Source organism: Acanthochromis polyacanthus, chromosome 14, assembly GCF_021347895.1.
Source record: "Acanthochromis polyacanthus isolate Apoly-LR-REF ecotype Palm Island chromosome 14, KAUST_Apoly_ChrSc, whole genome shotgun sequence".
Lineage (NCBI taxonomy): Eukaryota > Metazoa > Chordata > Actinopteri > Pomacentridae > Acanthochromis > Acanthochromis polyacanthus.
Genome location: NC_067126.1, coordinates 3,831,631 through 3,857,242, shown reverse-complemented (window position 1 = coordinate 3,857,242; position 25,612 = coordinate 3,831,631).

Genomic DNA, 25,612 nt, shown 5'->3' with positions numbered 1-25,612 from the left:
AGAATGCAGACGTTTTGTGTGAACGTTATTTTATTTACAGTTTTGGACTATTTTTTTCTGGGATTACGCAAGATATTATCTGAATATTATCTCATCTTAAATGAATTTTAAAAAAGAAAAGAAAAACAGCAGTCACAAAAATATTTACAATTTTTAGTCCCTAATATCCAACCTTTTTAATTCCAAGAACAATGATTTTATTGGTTCTGACTTTGAATAAAAACATGCAAATTATGAGTAATTATTTTTTAAGTATTTGTAAAAATATAGTATTTTAATGTGGACATTATTGCCATTTTTAAAATTTTATTCATAACTGTAAATTTGTATTTTTTCTTGGATTTTTTTTCTGGATATTTTCTGTAAATTAAAAATCCACTAAATAAAGCTCAACAAATAATTATTTACCATTTTCTGTCCCTGATATATATAATTTTTATTTTTAATAACAATGACAAAATATAGATTTATTTTATTTCTTTATTTTATTTCTTTTTTGTGCTGATTTTGTATGGTTTAGTATGGTTGTGTATTTTTACCACCAGACATTATAAGAGAATTTTTTTTATTCTTTGGTAAAATTTGGATTTTCAACATGACATTACTGAAAGTTTTGGTCAGATTTTTTTCTTTTGTAGTTAACATGTAGATCTATTTTTTCTTGCATTTTAATAGATCTGGTCTGTAATTTTATGATTAGATATGAAAAAAATTACAGAAAAATAACTTTTTTTTGACCAAACCTTTTTGATTTTTCAAAAATAATGATAAAAACAATCTTTTTTGCTGTTTTTGATGCAGTAAAATTGTATAATTTTACAGTTAAACTCTGTAAAGGAATAAAACATTATATGTAAAAATGAAAAAGCAAAAACAAAAATGATTTTATTTACAGTTACAGTGAATTACAGTTTTTTGTTTTTGTTTGTTTACATGTAAATAAATATTATTTGTGATTCTTTTTATTGTTTTTATTTTGATTTGATTTTTTTGTTCATATCATTGTGTGACTACTTATTCCATGTAATTTAGCAAAAGAAGAAAAAAAAGTAAAATCACAGTAAATAGTTCAGGAGAAAAAAAGTAATTTTGTTTGTTTTTACAGTAAGTTTCTATACAATAGTAGCACAACAGAGATCCTAAAATCCAGTTATTGACTCATTCTTAGTTATATTTTCAGGTAAAAGTACTTTCTTGTGAATATATTTTGAGTATTTTTTGGGGTGAACATGTACATGAACCTTTTATTTTGTGATTTTACTGAATGTTCTCTGCAAACAGAAGCTGCTCTGGGTTTGTTTTTTAAAAGGCTTCCTGCCAGATTAATAACTTAAAAAGGTCGAGTTGTGCAGAAACACTTAGAAATACTGAGAGCACCGATGCATCATTTAATTATGTGTGAAACAAGAAGCGGCAGGAAGACGAGGAGGAAATTACAAAGACAAATTAAGCTGCAAACAGCGTTGAGAAGTGTCCCCAAACATGTCGGGTCAGGGCGTGTCTTTAGAAGTACGTCACCACGTTTGAGTTATCATGGTCAGCTGGTTAATAATCCTTTATCAAAGTGTAAAACATGAAAAAGAAATATATCAGCTTTAGGTCATGGACTTTTTCTTTAAAGTCTTGTTATGCTGAATGTGTCTGCCATGTCTTACACACCTATGTGAAGCGTATTTCTGAGGATAATTTGTTAAAGGTTTGTAGGGGGCGCTATGGAGTCATTTTGTCCCATGTAGTCCCAAGACCCACGCTGTTGCTTTTGTTTAGCTGATTCTGATGGGTGTGCCAATTTTGAGGAGTTTTTGAGCATTCCTAACCTGTCTAGAAAACTACTTCCTGTTTCATGGGTGAAGACGCGTTTTATGAAAATTCAAAATTCAAATTTTCATTTTCTACATTTATTTAATAGGGACAGAACAAGAAGAATTGTTACAATAACCATGTTCATAGGTCAATAGCTAACAGCTAATTCGCAGACCAGGGTCACCTTGGTCATGCCCCTTGATTTTTGTGGAAGATTTTGGTAATGTTTCATCATTAAGGCATGTTGTATAAACTGGCCAAATTTGAGATCTCTTGGAGTTACCCTTTAAGAGGGAATAGCTCTTAAAAATGACAAAAAATAACCAAAAATCTCAAAATTAATTCAAAATGTTGGACTTCCTGTTGGATTTAGAGTATGCCCCAAGAGGATTTTTTGTTTGTCCTATCTTGCTAAATATTCCTACCAAATTTGGTAGATGGAGGTGAAGCGAATTTAACCCGCTGATTCGCTGGAGGGTGGTAGGGGCCAACACGGTCTCACGGGGATTCGTGAAACTGTTACGTAAATTTTTTGTTTCTTTTTCGTGCGCACCAACACGATTTCGTCATGTTTTTCGTGCCGCTCACCACGAAATGTTTTTCGTGTTGCTCACAACGAAACCCGCTGTGGTAATCACAGCTGAAAGTGGTTTATACCAGCGGATTCATGACGATCTAAGCTGTCCATCGGCGTATACTGCTTGTGTGATCGCGTTTGCGGCCGCCGGCCGCCGGACATTCTTGAAATTCCTATGCAAATTGGGAAAAAAAAAAAAAAAAAAAAAAAAAAAAAAAAAGATAAGTGTACCACCGGGTTATGGTTATGGTTAGGGTTATGGTTAGGGACGATGTCATGCAAAATATAGCGTTGGATTCGCCATGGTTTTACATTAAAAATATAATACACACATTCGTTTGAAATACGTTCTGGGTGGCACGAAAAGTCCGCCGTTTAAAATACATTGGTGCGCATTTCGTGGTGAGCGGCACGAAAAACATGACGAAATCGTGTTGGTGCGCACGAAACCGAAACTAAAACTTACGTGACAGTTTCACGAATCCTCGTGAGATGGGGCACTGTAGAGCCATTTTGCCACATCCAGTCCCCGAGACCCACACTGTTTCTTTCGTGTAGCTGATTGTGATGTATGCGCCAAGTTTGGTGACTTTTTCAGCTTTGCTAACCTGTCAAAAAACTACTTCCTGTTTCATGAGGAAAATGCACAGCAACGGCAGAATTCATGGCAGAAAACTCAAAATTCAAGGGGCTGCCATGGCCACGCCTCTTGACTTTCATTTAGGATTTTGGTAACTTTCAATCACTGAGGCCTGGTGTATATACTGGACAAATTTGAGGTCTGTAGGAGTTAGTCTGTAGTAGCCATTTGTGATGTGTGTGCCAATTTTGGTGAGTTTTTGAGCATTCCCAACCTGTCAATAAAACTACTTCCTGTTTCATGGGGTGGGAAAATGTGTCCTGGTTAATATTAACAAACGTTGCAGGGGGCGCTATGGAGCCATTCTGCCACACATGCACAGGTCTTACATTATACCACAGTTTTCACTACTCTAAATGTGAATTTTCATATGTTTTTGAGCATCCTTAGCTCTTCAAAAATGCAAAGAATTCCTCCAGTGATCAGAGCCTGATTAAAGGAAGGAAGAATTACAGGAAGTGGAACATCAGCAGCATGAAGGAGGCGATGCTTCGTTCTAGATAAATCTTGTGACTCCATGAAGATGTGGATGGAGGTGAGATCAGCTGATTCCCTGCTAATGAAAGGATGAAACAGAGTGGAAGGTGACCTCTAAGGAAGACTTAATCCTCCGTCCAGGTTTAATCAAACACAAAACGTTGGTCGACTGAAACTGTAAATCGATTGTTTGAAGATGAAAACAGATCTTCAGGTTTTCTGGAGACGTTCCACAGCCTAATCAGCTTTAATTCATTTTAAATCATCAGACGCAGACACTATTAATCAATGATTTTATATTAAAGTTGTTGCTTTTTTTCTGTGTGAGTTATAGAGGATGCATCCACACATTTCTGTGATATATCTGAGATCTAAATGTGAATTTCAAAAGTAGTTCACACCTGTATGGTGACACAGGACCGTCTGTGATGTTGCCCTTGGAAACTGTTTGCAAATGTAAAAACACATCCCAAAAAATATTTGGTAGGTGATTGGATGAACACATTGGCACAAATTTCAGGAAGTACACATGGAATGCGGGCTGTACAGTGGAGTAGTGGTTAGCACTTTCGCCTTGCAGCAAGAAGATCCCCGGTTCAAATCCCAGCCTGGGATCTTTCTGCATGGAGTTTGCATGTTCTCCCTGTGCATGCGTGGGTTTTCTCCGGGTACTCCGGCTTCCTCCCACAGTCCATAAACATGCTGAGGTTAATTGGTTACTCTAAATTGTCCGTAGGTGTGAATGTGAGTGTGATTGTGTGTCTGTATATGTAGCCCTGTGACAGACTGGTGACCTGTCCAGGGTGTCCTCTGCCTTCACCCAAGTCAGCTGGGATAGGCTCCAGCACCCCCCATGACCCTAGTGAGGAAAAAGCGGTGTGTAGAGGATGGATGGATGGATGGACTAGAATGTTGATTTATTGTTCAGTTTAAAATGTGAGCACTCAGTAGAAATTTTATTGTTCATTTGTTTTGAAAGGTTTAAGTGTTTGTGTAGAGGCTAATCCTTGGTTCTTTGATTTCTTCATTAACCTCTTCTTGAAACGACCCACACAGAGACTTGTCTTTTACACGTGTGCACGCCACGGCACAGTAAAAAGATCATGTTGCTCCGTCTACCGTCACTTTATTCTTTGTCAAAACAAAACGTTTTCTTTGGTAAAGACACACAGAACACAAGTGCGCCCTCTACAGCAAACTGCATGCACTCAGATTCTCTTGTGAATAACCATCAAATGGTATCTAATACATGTGAAATGCTAGCCTAGCCATGCTACACCCATGTTTCTGACGGCACAAGGGTCTAGGGAAGCTTGACAGGGAGGGAGGCGGGCTAAAAAGTTGTCTTTCAAATCACTCTGCAGCAATTGGGTAGGTATACAACCAATCAGCGCAACGAATAGGCTGACGTAGTTCCGAGAGCACCGGCGGATTGTGGCTAAGTCCCGTTAGCTTCCCAACCAGCGGAGCCAACTGGTATATTAAGGATTTGCCATATCCCGTCGGCATAAGTCCAAATACGTCTTTCTTCTCCATTAAACACTTCAGTGCCGTCCTTTGTTTATCTTTCAAGTTGAATTTTAGCTTCAAATCTTTAAGGGCTGTGGCCAAAGCCGAGTCCAAAGATAACTGTTTATTGTGCGCTGGTTGTTTCTGTCAGAATCGTCACGCCTCTGTCGTCACTTAGTTACGCCCGCCTTCTGACTCTACACTTCATGGTGATTGGTCCGGCCAGTTTTAGGAGAATCCAGCCTCGAGCCTTATGGAGGGTAACTAGACCCACCCTGGCAGAGAATTAAATTCGTTGCTGTGGGTTGTCTAGCGCGGCTAGGCTAGTGAAATGCAACATTTCCTTATAACCAACAAATGCATGAATATATCTTAAAATGTTAATATATGAACTGATCATTCCTGTAGAATACAAATCATATAAAATGGTGCTTACAGTTTGATTCATTGAAATGGTTAATATGTGAAGTTTTGGTTCTGTTTAATGATGTCCACTTTGCTTTCTGTCTTTAAACGTTTACAACTTTTTGAAATAACATGACCAACTTAAAGGAAAATAAAGAGTCTGAGTTGGCAACCTGAATTGAGCTGTCCTTTGAACTGAAAGAGGTGGACTTTACACATACTGTTAATTTTGTGTCTCCTTGTGGTCATTTTGCGTCTTTCTGGTTGTATTCATTTCATTTGGGCATTTTTCTGTCTGGTTTTCATCAATTCGCAGTTTTTGTAGCCATTGTTTCTTTAGTTATAATTTTGTCGTTTTGGTAATTTTTGCGTCCTATATTAATTTTTCTACAATTTCATTTAGCAGACGCTTTTGTCCAAAGCGACGTACAACACAAGCAAGAATTCAGACATAAGGAAAAAAACCTTTAGTAAGTGCAAATTGTGCTTTGTCAGCGCTAAATAAGTGCTGGGTTTTGGACCACCTGACTTATTCTACCCCTAAGGTGGAGTCAGATTAAGTGCCAAGGTGTTCCCTGAACAACTGAGTCTTCAATTGTCTCTTAAAAGTAGAAAGGGACTCAGCAGAACGCACAGAGTTTGGTAGTTTGTTCCACCATTTGGGAACAACAGAGGAGAAGAGTCTGGCTAGAGATATGGAGCCGCGCTGGTCTGGAAGCACCAGGCGTCTCTCACATGCAGAGTGAAATTTTATCTTTTTGAGGTCATTTTACGTCTTCTTGTCGTTTTTGGTCCCATTTTGATTTTTATTTTTTCAGTGTTCTTGTCCGCTTTGTGTTCGGTCTTTCAGCTGATTAATTGCGTGTGCGGCTGCATGTTTTGCTGCATGTATCTGGGATTCCACGTCTTCTGGAGGCTCTCGGCTTGACGTTTTCTGCAGCTTTTTAAACATTGATCGTTGACGGTGGCTCCTCGCTTCTATTATCCTGCAGTGGGAATAAGTCACAGCCTCACCTCGTTTAAACAGTTTCCCTTTAAATCTGCACAGAAATCATGTCATCCTGACGAGGCTTCGATCTTTACCTCTGACGCAGCAGAAGGACTAACGTTTTGGAGGTTCTCAGTCTGATTTTAGGCTTTTTGCATTTCTTTGGTGAAGGTGTTGTGTCTCTTTGTTTGTTTTTAATCATATTTTGGTTGTTTTGTATCTCGTATTGTAAATTTTGTGTCTTTCTGGTCGTTCCACATCTTTTTCTGTGGTTGTTTTGGTCCAAATTTGGTAATTTTATTCCACTTTTGTAATATTTTGTGTCCTTTTCTTGTCTTTGTAGCTATTTCCCCCCAGTTTGTCTCTTTGTGGTCATGTTCCATCATTATGGTTGTTTTTTTCCCCCTCGTTTTCATACTTTGATAGTTTTGCATCTCTTTTAAACTGTTTTTCTGTTTTTGGTCATTTTATGGCTTCTATTCATTTTATGTCTGTTTGTGGTCATGCCGCATCATATTTGTGATTGTTGTCTAAATTTGGTCATTTTATTCCACCTTTGGAAGATATTGTCTGATTTTAGTCATCTTACATCTTGTTGCCATTTTGTCTCCTGTTGTTTTGTTTTTTTTTTCATTTTGTGTCCCATATTAAGTCTTTTGTGTGTGTATCTGGTCATTCTGCATGTTTTTTTGTTTGTTTTTGCCTAAATCTACTCAGGAATATTTGAGTTGACTTTTTTTCTCATTTAGTGTCATATTAATTTTTCTGTCTGGTCATCTTACGTCTCTTTATGGTTGTTTCATTTTGTCTGATTTTAGTCATTTTGCATTTGTTTGTAGTCTTTTTCCATTTTGGTTTTGTCTTTCATATTTTGTCTCTTTACGGTCATGTTTCATCATTCTTGTGTTTTGGTCATTTTGTCTGATTTTAGTCATTTTGCTGTTACCATTGTGTCTTTCTGGGGGGGGGGTTTGTCATTGTCTTTTTGTGGTTTTTGTTTTGCTTTGGCTATTCTGCGTCTGATCTGTCATTTTGCATTCTGTTGTCTCGTATTGTTTTGCGTATGATTTATCAATTGGCATCTCTTCATGGTTTTTTTCTTGTCCCAGTTTGGTCATTTAGTGTCTTTGTGGCTATTTTTTTATTGCATTTTGGTCATTTGATGTTACATTTGGTCTCATCTTGCATCTCATTTTGCCTCTTTGTGGTCATTTTCGTCCAGTTTCAGTAATATTGTTCATGTCTTGTCTCTTTGTGGTCATTTTGCATCTCTTTGTGTCACGGACTGAGCTGGTGGACCTGAGCAGACAACTACACTACCAGGGCTGGCTGAGTGCAAGTGGTTTATTGTTTGGGGTGAAAATGGTGGCTAGGTGGGGGAAAACCAGGGTGTAGGAGCGGGGAGTTCCGGGCAGGAGTGGGGGATCCAGGCAGGAGTGGGGGATCCAGGCAGCCGAACTGAACGAAAGCAGGAGAAAACAACGTCAAGAAACACGGCAGAAACTCAAAACAGAAAATGTTGAAGGCTAGAGCGCAAACCGAACTGCATGGTTCTTGTTCAATACTCTGGCAGGGAGTGGAAGGCTGAGCCGGTACTTATTGTGCAGGTGAGTCGTTAGCAAGATGATTGTCAGCTGCCCGGGAGACGTGGAGATAGTTGATTGCCTGAGTGGAGTCAGCTGGAGAAGCTAGACTCCACTCAGGCACCGAGCTGTAGGGGAAAGACAGGACAGAGGAGCGGATGGAAGATAGACAGGCCAGGCAGGGCAGAGGAGTGGATGAGGGACAGGCAGGGCAGAGAAAACAGGAGAGGGGGAGAGAAGCAGATGGGAAAAGGGGTATTTGGGGATGTCAAGTGGGAAGGATGGGGGTGAGGAGGGAGCCCTGACAGTACCCCCCCCTCAATGGGCGCCTCCTGGCGCCCTACGGAGCCAGCCGGGGCGAGAACCCACGGCTACCAAGGGCAGCCAGGAGCCCCCACAGGGGAAACTGGAAGGGCCCACAGGGGAAACTGGAAGGGCCCACAGGGGGGACTGGAAGGGCCCACAGGGGGGACTGGACCGGACTGAACTGAGAACAGGGCAGGACGGGGACTGGGCCGGACTGGACTGAGTGAAGGGAAGGGCCGGACTGGACTGAGTGAAGGGAAGGGAAGGGCCGGACAGATCTAGCAGGGCAGTAGCTCTGGGGGTCGGCCCGAAGGCTCAACTGGGCGAGGATGGATAGGGCGGAGGGTCCGCTCCGGAGGACGGACCGTGGGCCGGACTGGCTGGGGATGGACAGGACGGAGAGTCCGTTCCGGTGGGCAGCCCGGTCGAGGCTGGGCAAGCCGAAGGGTCCGTTCCGGGGGGCGGCCCGGAGGCGGTAGAGGCCAAGGCCGGACGGGCCAGAGGGTCCGCTTCGGGGGACGGCCCGAAGGCGGGACGGATCGAGGCCGGACCGGCCTAAGGGTCCGCTTCGTGGACCGGACTGGTCGAGGCAGGACAAGCCGGAGGGTCCGTTCTGGGGGACGGCCAGAAGGCGGGACGGGTTGAGATAGGACAGGGCGGAGGGCACGCTTCAGAGGGAGGCCTGGAGGCGGGGCGGGCTGAAGCTGGACTCGCCAGAGGGTCCTCCTCTGAGGACGGCCTGGGGTCCAGACAGACATGCGGGGCCGCTCCGGCGGACGGCGCCGGGGTCCAGACAGACATGCGGGGCCGCTCCGGCGGACGGCGCCGAGGCCGGACAGACAGGCAGGGCCGCCCCGGCGGACGGCCCGGGGGCCGGACAGGGCAGAGGGGCCGCCCCGGCGGACGGCCCGGGGGCCGGACAGGGCAGAGGGGCCGCCCCGGCGGACGGCCCGGGGGCCGGACAGGGCAGAGGGGCCGCCCCGGCGGACGGCCCGGGGGCCGGACAGGGCAGAGGGGCCGCCCCGGCGGACGGCCCGGGGGCCGGACAGGGCAGAGGGGCCGCCCCGGCGGACGGCCGGACAGGGCAGAGGGGCCGCCCCGGCGGACGGCCCGGGGACTGGGCAGGTAGGGACCGGACAGACAGCCGGGGCCGCTCCGGCGGACGGCCCGGGGGCCGGACAGGTGGAGACCAGACAGACTGGAGGGGCCGCTCCGGCGGACGGCCCGGGGGCCGGACTGGGGGCAGAGCCGGGTCCGATGGGTCCTCCGGGGGCGGCGCAGGGGCCCCTCCGGGGGCGGCGCAGGATGGGAGGCGCAAAGCCTCTTCCTGGACTCGGGGAAGACCTTAGTCCCTTTTAAGGTTGCCGAGGTTCCAGGGAGCGGAGGCGGGGCGTCGACGGCCTCCTCAGGGAGCGGAGGCGGGGCGTCGACGGCCTCCTCAGGGAGCGGAGGCGGGGACTGGAGCCCCTGCGGGGGCGGAACAGGAGCCGGGGACTGGAGCCCCTGCGGGGGCGGAACAGGAGCCGGGGACTGGAGCCCCTGCGGGGGCGGAACAGGAGCCGGGGACTGGAGCCCCTGCGGGGGCGGAACAGGAGCCGGGGACTGGAGCGTCGACCACCGCGGGAACTGGAGGCGGTGCGTCGACCACCGCGGGAACTGGAGGCGGTGCGTCGACCACCGCGGGAACTGGAGGCGGTGCGTCGACCACCGCGGGAACTGGAGGCGGGTGGCTGCCATGGGGAAGTGTGACGGAGCTGTCCAGGAAGTCCAGTATCTCCTTGGGTAGGCGGCAGGTTAGCTCGGGCCTCTGGGCTGCTAACCTGCGCGCCAAGACTACCGTGCTCTCCTTGCCAGACTCCTTCCACTCCCACCAGAGGTCGCTTAAAGCATAAAAGAAAACGCTGTTCTCCTTGCATGAAAAGAAGAAAACATAGGACGAACCTGCAGTCTGGGTCGGCACCTGGCTCGGGGGTACCGAGGACTGGGTCGGGGTCCGGTTCTGGGGAGCAGAGGTCGGGGTCCGGTTCTGGGGAGCAGAGGTCGGGGTCCGGTTCTGGGGAGCAGAGGTCAGAAAGATGGCTCCCGTGTGGACTGGAGACGGAGGGCCGGAGTGCGGTCTCGCTGAGGCAGAACCCAGGGAACCATGGTGCCTCTTGGAAGGCAGTTTTATTGCCCAACGGGTTCCCCAGAAGGGAGAGGAGGAGTCATTCACCGACATGGTGGCTGGGAACTGAACAGGGGGCTCCAACAAAATTAACAGGGGGGTGTACTGGGCTTGACTAGATTTAATAGAAGCAGAGTTACTCACAGGCCTGACGGTGACCAGACGAGGAGCAGAGCAGAGGGATTCCAATTACGGGGACGGCGAGGGCTGTGAAGGGGAGAGGATTGGTCCAACCCCGGTAGTGGGCTCTCTGGGTCCGTTTGTTGGCCAGAGTATTCTGTCACGGACTGAGCTGGTGGACCTGAGCAGACAACCACACTACCAGGGCTGGCTGAGTGCAAGTGGTTTATTGTTTGGGGTGAAAATGGTGGCTAGGTGGGGGAAAACCAGGGTGTAGGAGCGGGGAGTTCCGGGCAGGAGTGGGGGTCCAGGCAGGAGTGGGGGTCCAGGCAGGAGTGGGGGATCCAGGCAGGAGTGGGGGATCCAGGCAGGAGTGGGGGATCCAGGCAGGAGTGGGGGTTCCAGGCAGGAGTGGGGGTTCCAGGCAGGAGTGGGGGTTCCAGGCAGCCGAACTGAACGAAAGCAGGAGAAAACAACGTCAAGAGACACGGCAGAAACTCAAAACAGAAAATGTTGAAGGCTAGAGCGCAAACCGAACTGCATGGTTCTTGTTCAATACTCTGGCAGGGAGTGGAAGGCTGAGCCGGTACTTATTGTGCAGGTGAGTCGTTAGCAAGATGATTGTCAGCTGCCCGGGAGACGTGGAGATAGTTGATTGCCTGAGTGGAGTCAGCTGGAGAAGCTAGACTCCACTCAGGCACCGAGCTGTAAGGGAAAGACAGGACAGAGGAGCAGATGGAAGATAGACAGGCCAGGCAGGGCAGAGGAACAGATGAGACAGGCAGGGCAGAGGAGTGGATGAGGGACAGGCAGGGCAGAGAAAACAGGAGAGGGGGAGAGAAGCAGATGGGAAAAGGGGTATTTGGGGATGTCAGGTGGGAAGGATGGGGGTGAGGAGGGAGCCCTGACACTTTGTGGTTGTTTGACTTTGGACATTTTCTTTTTCTGGGTATTTTTTTTGGTCTAAATATGGTCATTTTGCCTCTTATTCTTCATTTTTCATCCCTTTTTGTCCATATTTGGTCATTTTATGTCAATGTTTAGACATTTATTGTCTGATTTTTAGTCATTTTACATCTCTTTATTGGTGTTCTTTCTGTTTTGGTCATTTTGTCTTTCTGTGGTCATTTTCATCTCCTTTTATCTTGTTTTTATCCCACCTTGATCGTTTTCCGTCACATCTTGACTGATCTTTACTCGCCACCTTCGACAAACGTCAGACGTCGAGCAATTACAATAAAAATGTGCCTATTTTCTTGGAGCAAACATTAAAAACGTGGTCCTGGATCTAATCCGGATCCTGTTGCTGCTGCGTCTCTGCAGGTTCCAGCGTATTTTTCTTACATTAGGAGGTAATTTTATGCCGAGAGCCTTTCAGCGGCGCGGCTCCAAAGCAAATCCGAAGCTTTCAAAGAGCAGAGAGCTGGGTTTTTTTTGCATCGGCGTTCAATCACACAGGGAGAGGAGCTCTGTCAAAGAGGCTGAGCTGCCAATCTGTGCAGCAGCTGCAGCATTAATGGAAGCAGAGAAGCCACCGGCTGCATGTTTGTGCATTTTTCATCATTCAAACCCTCCTCCTCTGAAAGAAAAAAGCCTCAGCACACCGTCGGCTGAGGCGCCAACGGTTCAGGTTTTTCTGTGTTTTTTTCTTTGTAAACACACTCGACTCCTGAGAACAAACTGCAGGAAACTGGAACAAACAGCCGACAAAGTAGAAACACACAACGACTTCCTGAATAAAGTCGGCTCATTCATTTACAAATAAAACATTCTGTGGTGGATTTTCTTCCATTTCCTCTCAGTTTCTGGTCATTGTGTGTCTCTTTATTCATGATTTAGTCAAAATTTGGCTGTTTTGTGTCACTTTTGGGACATTTTCTGTCTTTGTCCTTTCGTCTGTGGTTTTTGGACTAATTTTGATCATTTTGTACCTCATATTAATTTTGTTTGTGTTTTCTGATCTTTTTGTGTATCTTCATTCTTATTTTTATCCCCAGTTTGGTCATTTTTAGTCTCATATTGTTTAATTTGTGTTTGTGCTCATTTTACAGCATTTCATGCATGCCTTTGTTCCACTTTGGTCATTTTGTGTCTTATTTTAGTCATATTTCATCGTTTTGTGGTTATTCTTTGGTCTTAATATGATCATTTCGTTTCTCTTATTCTGTGTCTTTTTGTGGTCATTTTATGACTTGTCTCATATTGTTAATGTTGTGTCTCTTTATGAACATTTTTCATCTCTTTATGATTTATTTTGTCCCAATTCGGTTGTGTTCTGATGCTTTTGGGACATTCTGTGCCTGGTTATAGTTGTTTAGTCTTTGTGGTTGTGTTTGGTCCCATTTTGATCATTTTATACGTCATATTGTGATTTTGTGTCTTCATGGTTGTTTGTGTCCCAGTTTGTTCATTTTAAGTCTCATATTGTTAATTTTGTCTTTTTATGGCTGTTTTTGTTCCATTTGTGTCATTTGGTGTTACATTTTGTGTTATCTTTCATCTTTGTTCCCATTTTGTCTTTTTGTGGTCATTTTTGTCCAGTTTGATCATTTTGCATCTCATACTGTTAATGTTGTCTCCTCTGGTCATTTTCTGTCTCTTTATGGTTGTTTTTGTTTCCGTTTATTTTGGGTTTTTTTGGCACTTAGACATTTTTGGTTTTGCCATTGTGTCTTTGTGGTTATTTTTTGTCCAGATTTGGTTGTTTTGTGTCACTTTTGAGTTAACTTGTGTCTGCGTTTAGTTATTTGCATCTCTTTGTTGGCATTCTCTTTGTTTTTGTTCATTTTGTGTCCTTTTTGTGTGTTTTTTTTGTCCAGATTTGGTGGTTTTTGTGTCGCTATTGCTATAATGTGTCTGAGTTTCATCCATTGTATCTCTCTGTTGCCAGTCTTTCTGTTGTTGGTCATTTCATGGCTCTTATTTTTCATCTATTTCGTTTTTGTTTGTTTTTTTGTCTGGATTTGGTTGTTTTGTCACTTTTTGGACATTTAGTATCTGATTTTAGTCACTTTGCATCTCTTTGTTGCCATTCTTTCTGTTTTCAGTCATTTTTGTGGCTCGTCTTGCTCATTTCTGTCTCTTTGTGGTCATTTTGCATCTCTTTTGTGATTGTTTTTGTTCAGATTTGGTCCTTTTGTCTCACTTTTGGGTTAACTTGTGTCAGGGTTTAGTTATTTGCATCTCTTTGTCGCCTTTCTTTTTGTTCATTTTGTGGCTTGTATTCATTTTGTCATTTTCATCTCTTTTCTTGTTTTTATCCCACTTTATTTCTGTCACCTCTTGACTGATTTGCATCCTCACTCACCACCTCAAACTTCCCTTTGATGGCTTATTTCTCTCAGACGTTCCAGGCAGCCTCTGATTTCCATTTATTCCGATCTGATCCCATCTACATGCCGAGGCCTTTTCGGATCATCCGCCCTCCACAACAACATGTCGGACGTTCCACACACTCGGCTGCAATTCTCCCAAAACTGCCAATTTTGCGGCGCCTTCCTCTGCATTTTCGGCGATGAAGTGCAAATTGTTTCACTGATGCTGAACTTGTGACCTCGTTTCTCGCGGCGACAGCTCCCGCGATGATGCAATTGTGGATGCTGTTTCCGCGGCGACCGCCAACTCCGGCTGCTATCAGCGACACCCCGATGCAGAGGGGGACTAATCAGGACGAGCAGCTCGGTCTGAATGCGGTTGTGATTTAAGACAAGCAGAGAAAACAAACACGGGGTGGAGGACTCCAGTTCCCACGTCGACGGCCTCAGCGATCCCCCAGAATGCACCGGCTTCCATGGAACACACCAGAGAGTCGTGAAGCCCTTCCATCAAAATGAAGACTCACGGCGCCGCCCGCTGATATCCTGGGACATTAATCATCGGCGGCAAGTCATTTCCTGGCAGCGCCGTCCTCCGGTTTATGTGTTTATATCAACCTTTCTACCACCGGCCTGTTAACAAGTGCAGATAAAAAACACATGACGGCCCTCAGAGGATATTTGAAATTACAAGTGGCGGCAGTTTGGAGCCAGTAACCGTCTAAATATGGCCGATAAGAGCCAGAATAAACAGCAGTCTGATTATTTACTGCTATTAGACAAACCGTCATCTCTGCTGCAGCTTTATGGTGTTGAGTCGCAGATTTATTCGTCAACGATTGGAGCTTCTGATGGAGTCGACGTGATGGATCACCCGTCTTTAAAAAGTTTTTGCGGATTGATTTTTACACTCGGAAACAAAAAGGCAGTCAGCAGTAATGTGAAGTTTATGCGATTGGTTGTAAACGGCCCAAAGTTGGAGATATAAAAGTCTGTTGACTCTTTAAGTGTGTTTGAGGCGTTTAAAGTGGATTTACTGGAGTCTGTAGCTCCACTGCTTAGAATAATAATAAAAGTCTACATTTAGGGCCTCTCCAACTGTACGCAGGGAATATTTGGGGAATTAAATCCAGTTTCTGCTCTCATTTGCAGGAGATTGTTTTTGTGTTTTTGAGTCAGTAGATTTGTAAATATGACGAGAAATTCACTGGAAGGTTTGAAGTGGAACTTCTGGAGATCCAAATGTTCTTCAGAAAATCCCACAAACATTTGAAAACATCGGGATCTGGAGAATTTGGAAGCATCTTGGGTTAATTTTGTGTCATTTTGCCTCTTGGATATTTTGGTCATTTTGTGTGTCTCTCTGTGGTTATTTTTGTTCTATTTTGAACATGTTGTGGGTCATATTGTTAGTTTTGTGTGTGTGTGTTTGCATCTCTTCATGACTGTTTTTGTTCCATTTCAGTCATTCGCTGGTATATTTGGTGTCGTCGTGCATCTCTTTGTTGTGATTCTGTCTCCTTGTGGTCATTTTTTGCCCAGTTTTGATGATTTTGTGTCGTATTGTTACTGCCCGGCAAAACTGCGTTTTCCGGAAGGTATTGTTTTCAGCTGCATGGTCTTGCATGTTTGTCTGTAACAATTTGGTTTCCGCGCGATAACTCGATAAAATATTGATGTAGCCTCACCATATTTGGTACACAGGTCTACCATAATAATACACAGGTCAAGTTCGCATTTGGTGACCGTGACCTCATTTTCAAGGTCACAGGGGTCATCTTGGTTGCCGGGCGGTCCAAGTTTGGTAAAACTTCTTGTTAATGTTGTCTCTTTTTGGTCATTTTGCGCTTGTTTTTAGTCATTTTGAATCTTTTGTGACAATTTAGTGTCTTCCTGGATGTTTTTTGGTCTTATTAGGGTCATTTTTTGTCTTTCAGTGGTCATTTTGCATCTTTTATTTTTGTTCCATTTCAGTCATTTTGTTACATTTTGTCTTGCATGTCTTTGCTGCTATTTTGTCTCTTTGTGGTCATTTTTTTCTCCATTTTTGATCATTTTGTGTCACATTATTAATGTTGTCTGTTTTTGGTCATTTGGCACTTGATTTTGCGTCATTTTGTGGGCATTTTGTCTCTTGCTGGATATTTTTGGTCTCACTAAGGTCACTCTGTGTCTTTTTATGGTCATTGTTTATCTATTCATTGTTAGTTTTTTTTTTTTTTTTTACCTGGAGCTCTTGGTTGTGTTCCTCAGTCATTCAGTGTTTGCAGTACAGCATCAGCTAGTAGGATATGTTCCCACAGCAGTTAATGCCACCTATGAGTTTTAATAGTATTTTAGAGTTTTATTCTAATGTTCACAGAATGTTTGGAAAATATTATTTCCAACAATGTTCCGATGACGTTAAAGTGAACTGTGACGTTTAGCTGCAACATTCTGAGGATGCTGTTCAGGGAACACAATATAGAATCTTTAAAACATTCTCAGTGTTGCACAACCTTACATTGCTTTCAAGTTGAATGTCAAGTTTGGTGTTTTGTTGACCTGTCCATCCACCCTGACCTCCTCCTTTAATAGACTGCAGCTCTATACCAACCCATTTTTATCTTCTTTTGCTCCTGCAGCTGTTACATAGTTCGTTCCAAGACTACATCCATTAAACAAAACGTAATAAACCAGTTTATAGAAGACACAGACTATTTTTGAACATGTTTATACCAACTCCACTAGGGTTAGTTCTGGGGAAACAACCATCGTTTATCTTCTTTTTCTCCTGAAGCTGTTCCAGAGTTGATTTTGAGGCACTTGCTGAAACTACTGGTGGTGTCAAATTCCTGGCAAGACTGCGTCCATTCAACAAAATGTATTAAGCTGGTGTTGTGTTGACCCATTTATCCCCCCTGACCTCCTCCTTAGACTGCAGCTCTATAACAACCAGCTTTTATCTTCTTCTGCTGCTGTTAAACTGATGCTACAAAGCTGCAGGATTGTTTTGGGTGAAACTACTGCCTCTGTCTAATTCCTGGCAGCCCTGTGTCCATTACAGAAAATGTATTAAAGCTATTTTTATGGAGGAAACGGCGGCCGAGGAAACGAACTCGTCCCTGCAGTCGGAGACAAATGGCTGCACTCAATCACTGCCCGAAGAATCACAGCTGCTCAAATGTCAATCTTTATGGCTCTTCGCGGCGCAAAATGACAAAATGCAAAATGTCATCGACGTAATAAATAGCGTCATTAAACGGGATTAATTATGCAGGAAATCTTGATGGCCCTCTACTTAAGCAAATATTGTCCAAAGCCAGACTAATGAAAAACGTCTGAAAAGCCGCGTGTTCAGTTCCCATCTCGGTCCGTCTAATCACACTTTACCTCCCTGTCGCTGCAGCACATCTGTCCTGACAAGCAGGTGATAATTTAATTCAAGGGAGAGGATAATTGAATTTAAGAGGGCGAGTGAGGCATGTCAATGAACTAATCTGCTCTTTCTACAGTCCATTAAGGAATTGCCCACCCATGCTAACAGCAGCCTCCCTCAAGGCTCACAGGACCGCCGGCTCGGCTAATATCTGGAGAAACTCCTCGGAACCGGCCGACCTCCGACTCTCTCAGGTTTACAGTGAGGACGAATTGATATTAATTGATGTTCAAACGTCAAATGAACTTCTGAAGCAGGATTTTCCCAGTAGCTGTTGGGTTCGTTCCAGAATGTGTGAATAGAGAACTGGAGACGACAGCAATTTATACCGGCAGCCTACAGCACATAGAGGCTAAAATTATCTTATTTAAGCTAGTTCAGCAGCTTGTGTTGAAATGGCAGCTAATATTATCTTGTATACAGGCTAAAATAATCTTGTTTAAGCTAGTTTAGCAGCTAATGTTATCTGATTTGGGCTACTGTAAGAGAAAACATCTTGTTCAAGCTAACAGTGGTTCAGGTTAGTTTGTTTAAGCTGAAATAGCAGCTAATATTATCTTGTTCAGGCTAACATAACAGCTAATATGATATACCTGAAGCTAATGTGATAGCAAACATTATCTTGCTTAAGCTAACGATGGTTAAAGTTTATTTGTTTAGGATAAAATAGCAGCTATTATCTTGCTCAGGCTAACATAGCAGCTATTATTATCTTCTTTACAGTCACATACAGGCTAAAATCATCCTGTTTAAGCTACTTTAGCAATTTTTTTTTCTTGTTTAGGCTGATATAGTGACTAATGTTGTCTTGCTTTGGCAAATACAGCAGCTAATGTCTGATTTGGCCTACTGTAAGAGAGAATGTTTTCTATATGCTAACAGTGAGGTTAGTTTGTTTAGGCTGAAATAGCAGCTAATATCTGTTCAGGTTAACAGTGCAGCTAATATTATTCAAGTTAAGTGTAATAGCAAAGATTATCTTGTTTAAGCTCAGAGTGGTTGAGGTTTGATTGTTCACAATGAAATAGAAGCTAATATCTTTAGAATCACACACAGGCTAAAATCATCTTGTGTAAGTTAGTTTAGCAACTATTGTCTTGTTTTGACTAAAATGGCGGCTAATGTCTTGTTCAGGCTAACATAGCAGCTAATATTATTTAAGTTGAGCTAATGTAATAGCAAACATTACTTTGGTTAAGCTAACAGTGGTTGAGCTTAGTTTAGGATGAAATAGCAGCTAGTACTATCTTGTTTAGACTAATGTAGCGGCTACTATCATGTCACTTTACATAGCAGTTTTTGTTTCTTTGTTTGGACAGATGTAGCCGCTAATATTGTGTTTAGGCTATTGTAGTAGCTTCTGTCCAGAATGTGGGAAGAGAGAATTGGAGGCGGCAGCAGAGTGACGGTTGATGTTATCTGAGGAATAAAGACCTCCACTCTGCTGCCTACGCTCCCATCGATTGTTTCTGTTATGCAAGCCGTCGCGTCTCGCTGCTTCACACCGAGGTGAAGCTGCCGTTTAGCATTAACAGCTGAGTTTGCTGCTTTTTTTTTTTTTTACCAGAATCTGAAAGCCTGAAGCTCAGTTTAGCTTCACTTGAGTACACATGCTGCGTTTTTTTTTAACTTCAGGCTATTAAAGTGAGTGGACAGTCAAAAATAGCTTCTCTTGTGTGAATACAAAGAGAAAATACAATAAAACACCAAACAATTCCTGCCAGACAGAAGCTGATTTACCCCGCTGAAGCTCACTTTAGCTTCAGTTTTGTTACACGCTGCTTTTTTTCACTTTAGGCAATTAAAATGAGTGGATACAGTCAAAAATAACTTCTTTTATGTGAATAAAAAGAGAAAATAGTCCAAAAGAGAACATTTTCAGCATTTCTGCAGCTGATTCCCTCCATTTAGTCTTTGTGTTCACAGACTTTTGAAGGCTCCAGATAGAGAAACATTGAGCCATTTGGTTTTCAGTGGAATATGGGAGAATATGTTTGGAAATTTTACATTTTGGCAGCAGGGACGCCAGAAAAAATACAATAAATGGCAGAAAAACATTCAAAAACAGAGAAAACAACAGCAAATATCTGTGAAATCATAATTCAAAAAAGTATAACAAATTAATTTACAGTACAACATTGTAAAAACACAAATTACTATTGAGGAAAATGCTGATTTTTGAGGTGGACATTGCTGAAGGGTTTTTGTTGTTTATTCAAGTTGTAAATTAATACAGTTTTTCTTTTAGATATAAACTAGAATTTAACAAACAGAAAAAAATATGTAAAAGTGCAGATTTTTTAAAATAGATTTTTCAATATTTCAGATGTATAATTTTTCTTCTAAGCAACAACAAATATGTGGAATATAATAATTTTTTTAGTGTTTTTATTTTATCTTACCAATTTTTATCTGTAATTTAATTAAGCAAGGAAAATATGTGTATGTATATATGTTTGTAAAATAATAGAACTTTTTAAAGATTTTTTGATACTTAAAAAACATTTTTCTATAAAATATATATATATATTTGTTGCTTTTTTGGTCAATGATTTTACTAGTTGTCATGGAAAATCTGTAAAATAAAAGTCTAAAGAAATTATTTACTATTTTTCTTATATGTACATATATGCAAATACCTGTAATATGATTAATATTTTTTTCTTCAAAGTAGCAATAATAATCTGTAATATAATTATATTGCAGAAGAAAATATGTTTTTTTAATCTGTAAAACAGAGAAAACAATTAAAAGATTATTTGCTAATTTTAAAGCAAATATCTCTCACACAATTACATGTTTTGCTTCTATTGTCTGTGATTTTGGAAGTTATTAATTTAACAAAATGAAGGAAATCTGTAAATTACCGTTAAAAACCTTCCGTTTCTATTGTCTGTGTGTCTTTTAAAGGCAGATAATGGTGTGTATTACACATGCTGTGTATTTTTAGCTGCTCTTTCTCACATAAATTGCGGTGAAGTTCCAGCAGAGCAGTAAGTGACAGCTGAGTGAATAAACCAACGTCAGTTATTGAGCGACCGATCGATGCTTCAGATTGTGAACGTGTGAGCTGACGGCAGGAGAGTTGCTCTGCCAACCGATCGTCTGCTTTAATATTCTCACAGAGAACGGCAGGACGGAGTCAGAGCTGTCAGCTGACCGGAGAACCAACGAGGAGGACGCAGTCAGGTTCACTTTGTCCTACCCAGCAGAAAGAAGATAGAGATACAGGAGGAGGAGGAAGGAAGAAGAACGAAGGAGGGAGCAGGAAATATGAAGCAGGTAGTAGAGAGGAAGGATGAAGTCAGGAGGAAATGAGGAGGTGTGTTTGGAGCTGAGCTCTACTTTAATCCCAGTAATTACAGAAATAATCCAGTTAATTTATCGTCGCTGTCTTTAGGATCCAGAACATTTAATGAATCAATAAATACAAAACACACTTTAGGAGTCTATTTAATGATACAGCAGCCAGTGTGATCAGTTTAATTATTCACGTATCTGAAACAGTCAACTTTAATAAAATAATAAACAGATGTGAAGCATTGTGTGCTTCAGAGGAATATCTGAGAGGGACGGTTCATGAAAGGGAATCAGAAATAGGCAGCGGTCCGACAGCAGAACTTCTAGAAGACGGTGGAGTTGGTTTTCTGTTCCTCAGCAATCCGGCTCTCCAGCTCCGTCTGAAGAGTTGTTCAGAGGATGAATAATTCATGGCTGCAGCTCTAGTTTGTCTGAAACAAAAGCAGGAATTATCTGGTGAGAATTGCTGCAGATCTTTGGAGACGTTCCTCCAACTGTAGATGAACTGTTTGACCTGATGCGCTGTGAGCAGAGCGGCTAAAACGTTAGCATCTGATTTACAGTACGTCCACTGTGAGCAGAGCGGCTAAGACGTTAGCATCCGATTTACAGTACGTCCACCGTGAGCAGAGCGGCTAAGACGTTAGCATCCGATTTACAGTACGTCCACCGTGAGCAGAGCGGCTAAGACGTTAGCATCCGATTTACAGTACGTCCACCGTGAGCAGAGCGGCTAAGACGTTAGCATCCGATTTACAGTACGTCCACCGTGAGCAGAGCGGCTAAGACGTTAGCATCCGATTTACAGTACGTCCACCGTGAGCAGAGCGGCTAAAACGTTAGCATCCGATTTACAGTACGTCCACCGTGAGCAGAGCGGCTAAGACGTTAGCATCCGATTTACAGTACGTCCACCGTGAGCAGAGCGGCTAAGACGTTAGCATCCGATTTACAGTACGTCCACCGTGAGCAGAGCGGCTAAGACGTTAGCATCCGATTTACAGTACGTCCACCGTGAGCAGAGCGGCTAAAACGTTAGCATCCGATTTACAGTACGTCCACCGTGAGCAGAGCGGCTAAGACGTTAGCATCCGATTTACAGTACGTCCACCGTGAGCAGAGCGGCTAAGACGTTAGCATCCGATTTACAGTACGTCCACCGTGAGCAGAGCGGCTAAGACGTTAGCATCCGATTTACAGTACGTCCACCGTGAGCAGAGCGGCTAAGACGTTAGCATCCGATTTACAGTACGTCCACCGTGAGCAGAGCGGCTAAAACGTTAGCATCCGATTTACAGTACGTCCACCGTGAGCAGAGCGGCTAAAACGTTAGCATCCGATTTACAGTACGTCCACCGTGAGCAGAGCGGCTAAAACGTTAGCATCCGATTTACAGTACGTCCACCGTGAGCAGAGCGGCTAAGACGTTAGCATCCGATTTACAGTACGTCCACCGTGAGCAGAGCGGCTAAGACGTTAGCATCCGATTTACAGTACGTCCACCGTGAGCAGAGCGGCTAAGACGTTAGCATCCGATTTACAGTACGTCCACCGTGAGCAGAGCGGCTAAGACGTTAGCATCCGATTTACAGTACGTCCACCGTGAGCAGAGCGGCTAAGACGTTAGCATCCGATTTACAGTACGTCCACTGTGAGCAGAGCGGTTAAAACATTAGCATCTGATTTACAGTACGTCCATGTGGTGCATCCATGTGGTACGTCCACGGGTTTTAATCCACGCTCTTCTTCCACGTCTGACAGAGTAGCAGCAGTTTGTTTAAAAAGTAAAGAAAAAAATTAGTTTTTAGAGATTCTTAAATTCAGACAAACATTTATCTCCCCCTGCTGGCAGCGACAGGAACTACACACACACTGGCAATGAGTTTTTATGACAAACGTTCGACTGGAAGTTTCTTTTTCTATACAGTTTTTATAAGTTTCCTGTTTTATAATTTTTCTTTGTTTTGTTAAATTACAGAAAATAACGAGTAAAATCAGAGAAAAACAACAGCAAAAAAATAAATTATGTTTACATGAAATAAAGCATTATTTTCCAGATATGTATAATTATTAAAAGAAATGCATCTGAATGACTGAAAAATAGTAAAAAGAAATTTGTTTAATTGTTCATTTACAGTTTCTCCCTGTTTTGTTAAATTACAGAAAAATATCTCATCAAATCAAATTTAAAAAAACAAAAAAGTGTTGACTGTTTAAAAATAAACTGAATAGTTTTCGTTGTTTTGATAAATAGTAATTTGTTGTTTTACAACATTTGGCTATAAAATTACAGTTTTACTGTATTTCTCAAAAGTAGCAATATTTTCTCGATATGTGTAATTATTTTAAAATGTTTAGTATTTTTAAGCAATTAACTGTTATTTTATAGGTTTTTCCAAGTTAAATTACAGACAAAAACTAATAACTCACAGGAATAAATTGCTCATTTAAACACTAACTCTAAAATGGATCAAACTTTAAATGGCATCCATCTAAAAATATCTGTATTTTTACAAATAGTAATAAATAAATAGTGTAAATTTACACTGTTGTACAGAAAAAAAATCATTATTTTCCAGATATTTGCAATTAAAAAACCCCAATAAAGTATAATAATAATAATAATAATAATAATAATAATAATAAGTTCAATTTATATAGTGCCTTTCACAAACCCAAGGTCGCTTTACATAAACAAAGAGAACAACAACAAAACAAAAGCAAAACAAGGAGGAGGAGGCAAAATGATTATTGAAAAGATGAGATTTGAAAGTAGAGAAGGAGTGACAATCACGGAGGGATTGGGGGAGTGAGTTCCAGAGCTTCAGGGCAACAGCACCAAAAGACCGCCCCCCCCACGGTGGAGAGTTTGGTTTGAGGGATGGAGAGGAGGTTGGAGCTGGAGGACCGGAGAGAGCGAGAGGGTGAGTAGGGGGTCAGAAGTTCACTGAGGTACGGAGGGGCCAGATTATGGAGAGCTTTGAAAGTGAGGAGGAGAGTTTTGAATATGATGCGGGACCGAAGGGGGAGCCAGTGAAGCTGACGAAGGATGGGAGCGATGTGAGAGGAGCGGTTGGTGTGAGTGAGGACACGAGCTGCTGAGTTCTGGATGTACTGAAGTTTCTGTAGGGATGATGCTGGGAGACCGAGGAGCAAAGAATTACAGTGATCTATACATGATGAAGGAGTGAACCAGAGTGTGTGCATCAGTGTCAGAGAGGAAAGGACGGAGGTGAAAAAAGGCAGTCTTAGACAGCTGCTTTATGAGGTTGAAAACTGAGGGTGGAGTCAAAGTATGCCAAGGTTTTTAACAGTTGAAGTGGGTGTAAGAGGGAACAGTGTCAGTGGAGAAGGAGAAGTGGGAGAATTTATTAAGGGGTGACTTGGATCCAATAAGAATGATTTCTGTTTTATCAGAGTTAAGTTTGAGAAAGTTGTGATGGAGCCAGGATTTGAGATCAGAGAAACAAACAGAGAGTTTTTGATGGGGGAAGTCAGTGGGGGATTAGGAGCTGAGATACAGCTGGATATCGTCATATAAGACTGAACAGTGGTGAGCGTTTGTTTAGCTGTTGTTTACAGATTTTCTGTTATTTATCAATTATAAATGTTATTTCTAAGTTATAAATAACGCTATTTTTACCATTAAAGAACATAAAATTGCCATAAGTGGACATAATGTTCACATATATAATGTTTGATGGTAAAAATTAGTTTCACTTCATTTAAATCTTGATTTGCTGTTGCTTTCTGTTTTTATAGTTTTAACTATAAATATAGTAGTTACTGTAAGTATAGTATATATACTTTAGTTCAGCTTCAAATCAGCTTTTAATCTGCTTTAAATCGGTTCTAAATGAGGTGTAGTGAGTCTGAAACAGTTCCACATGTTTGTGGTTTTATATAAAATGTAGATTTTTATGTGAGTTTCGACCTTTTCTTCTCACAGTTTTAGGACGCTGAAAAACTGAGACTTTGGAAACAGCCTCCAGGGTGAAGATGTTCAGAGACTCCAGAAAATGCTGCAATGAAATAAAAAAATACATATTGTATGGCATAGCTGTAACATTAATATATATATATATATATATATATATATATATATATATATATATATATATATATATATATATATATATATATAATGGAGAAAAGAATATCTTCTGTCTGTGAAAAGTTGATTTCATCTGATTTATATTTGCAGTTTGCCTTCTTTTGTTTGTTTTTATAGACATGTAAATTAATGTTTTTTTGTGATTTTTGATAGATATTAATGTCACATAATGTGAGTGATTTTCCCTCATGGATCAATGGAGTTTCTCTGATTGTGATTTAATGATTATTTTTGTGACTAAACAATAAATTAAACACTAATAAAACTTGAAATAGACTTAAAATGGTGCTCTGTTAGTTAAATATTTTAAGAAATGTAAAGTTTTATTTACACAATGTAAAAGAACAAATGAACATTTGTAAAAACAAAACAAACATTTTTATATAATGGTGCATAATTTACAGTTTAAGCCTTTTTATATTGCCACGTTTCAATCATATTATCTAAAATAATAGAAAACAGTATTTGTAATTGACCAAAACAGGGACAATCTGTACAATAGCTTAAAAATAATGAACATTTTTTTAAAGTCTTTAATGTACAGAATAGTTTTTAAAAATTATTTGTCGATAAAATAACTGTTTTTGCTTTAAAATACATTAAAAATATATTTTTAATGCAAAACATTGTTCCAAAACATGACAAAATAACAGAATACCAGGAGCCAATCAGAGGAGGCATCTGATGATCACATGACTCTTCTGCACAAAACGGACCAATCACGTGTCGCCTACAGCAGTCAGGAAAAACAGCTTGTAATAATTAAAAGAAGAATATTATGATTAAAAAAAGAAAACGTGTTTAATTTCCTGATTTGTCTGTATATCTATACTTTTCCATATTTATTATTCTTAAACATCTTCCTGTTTCTACGTTGAATCTGAATTTCTCCAG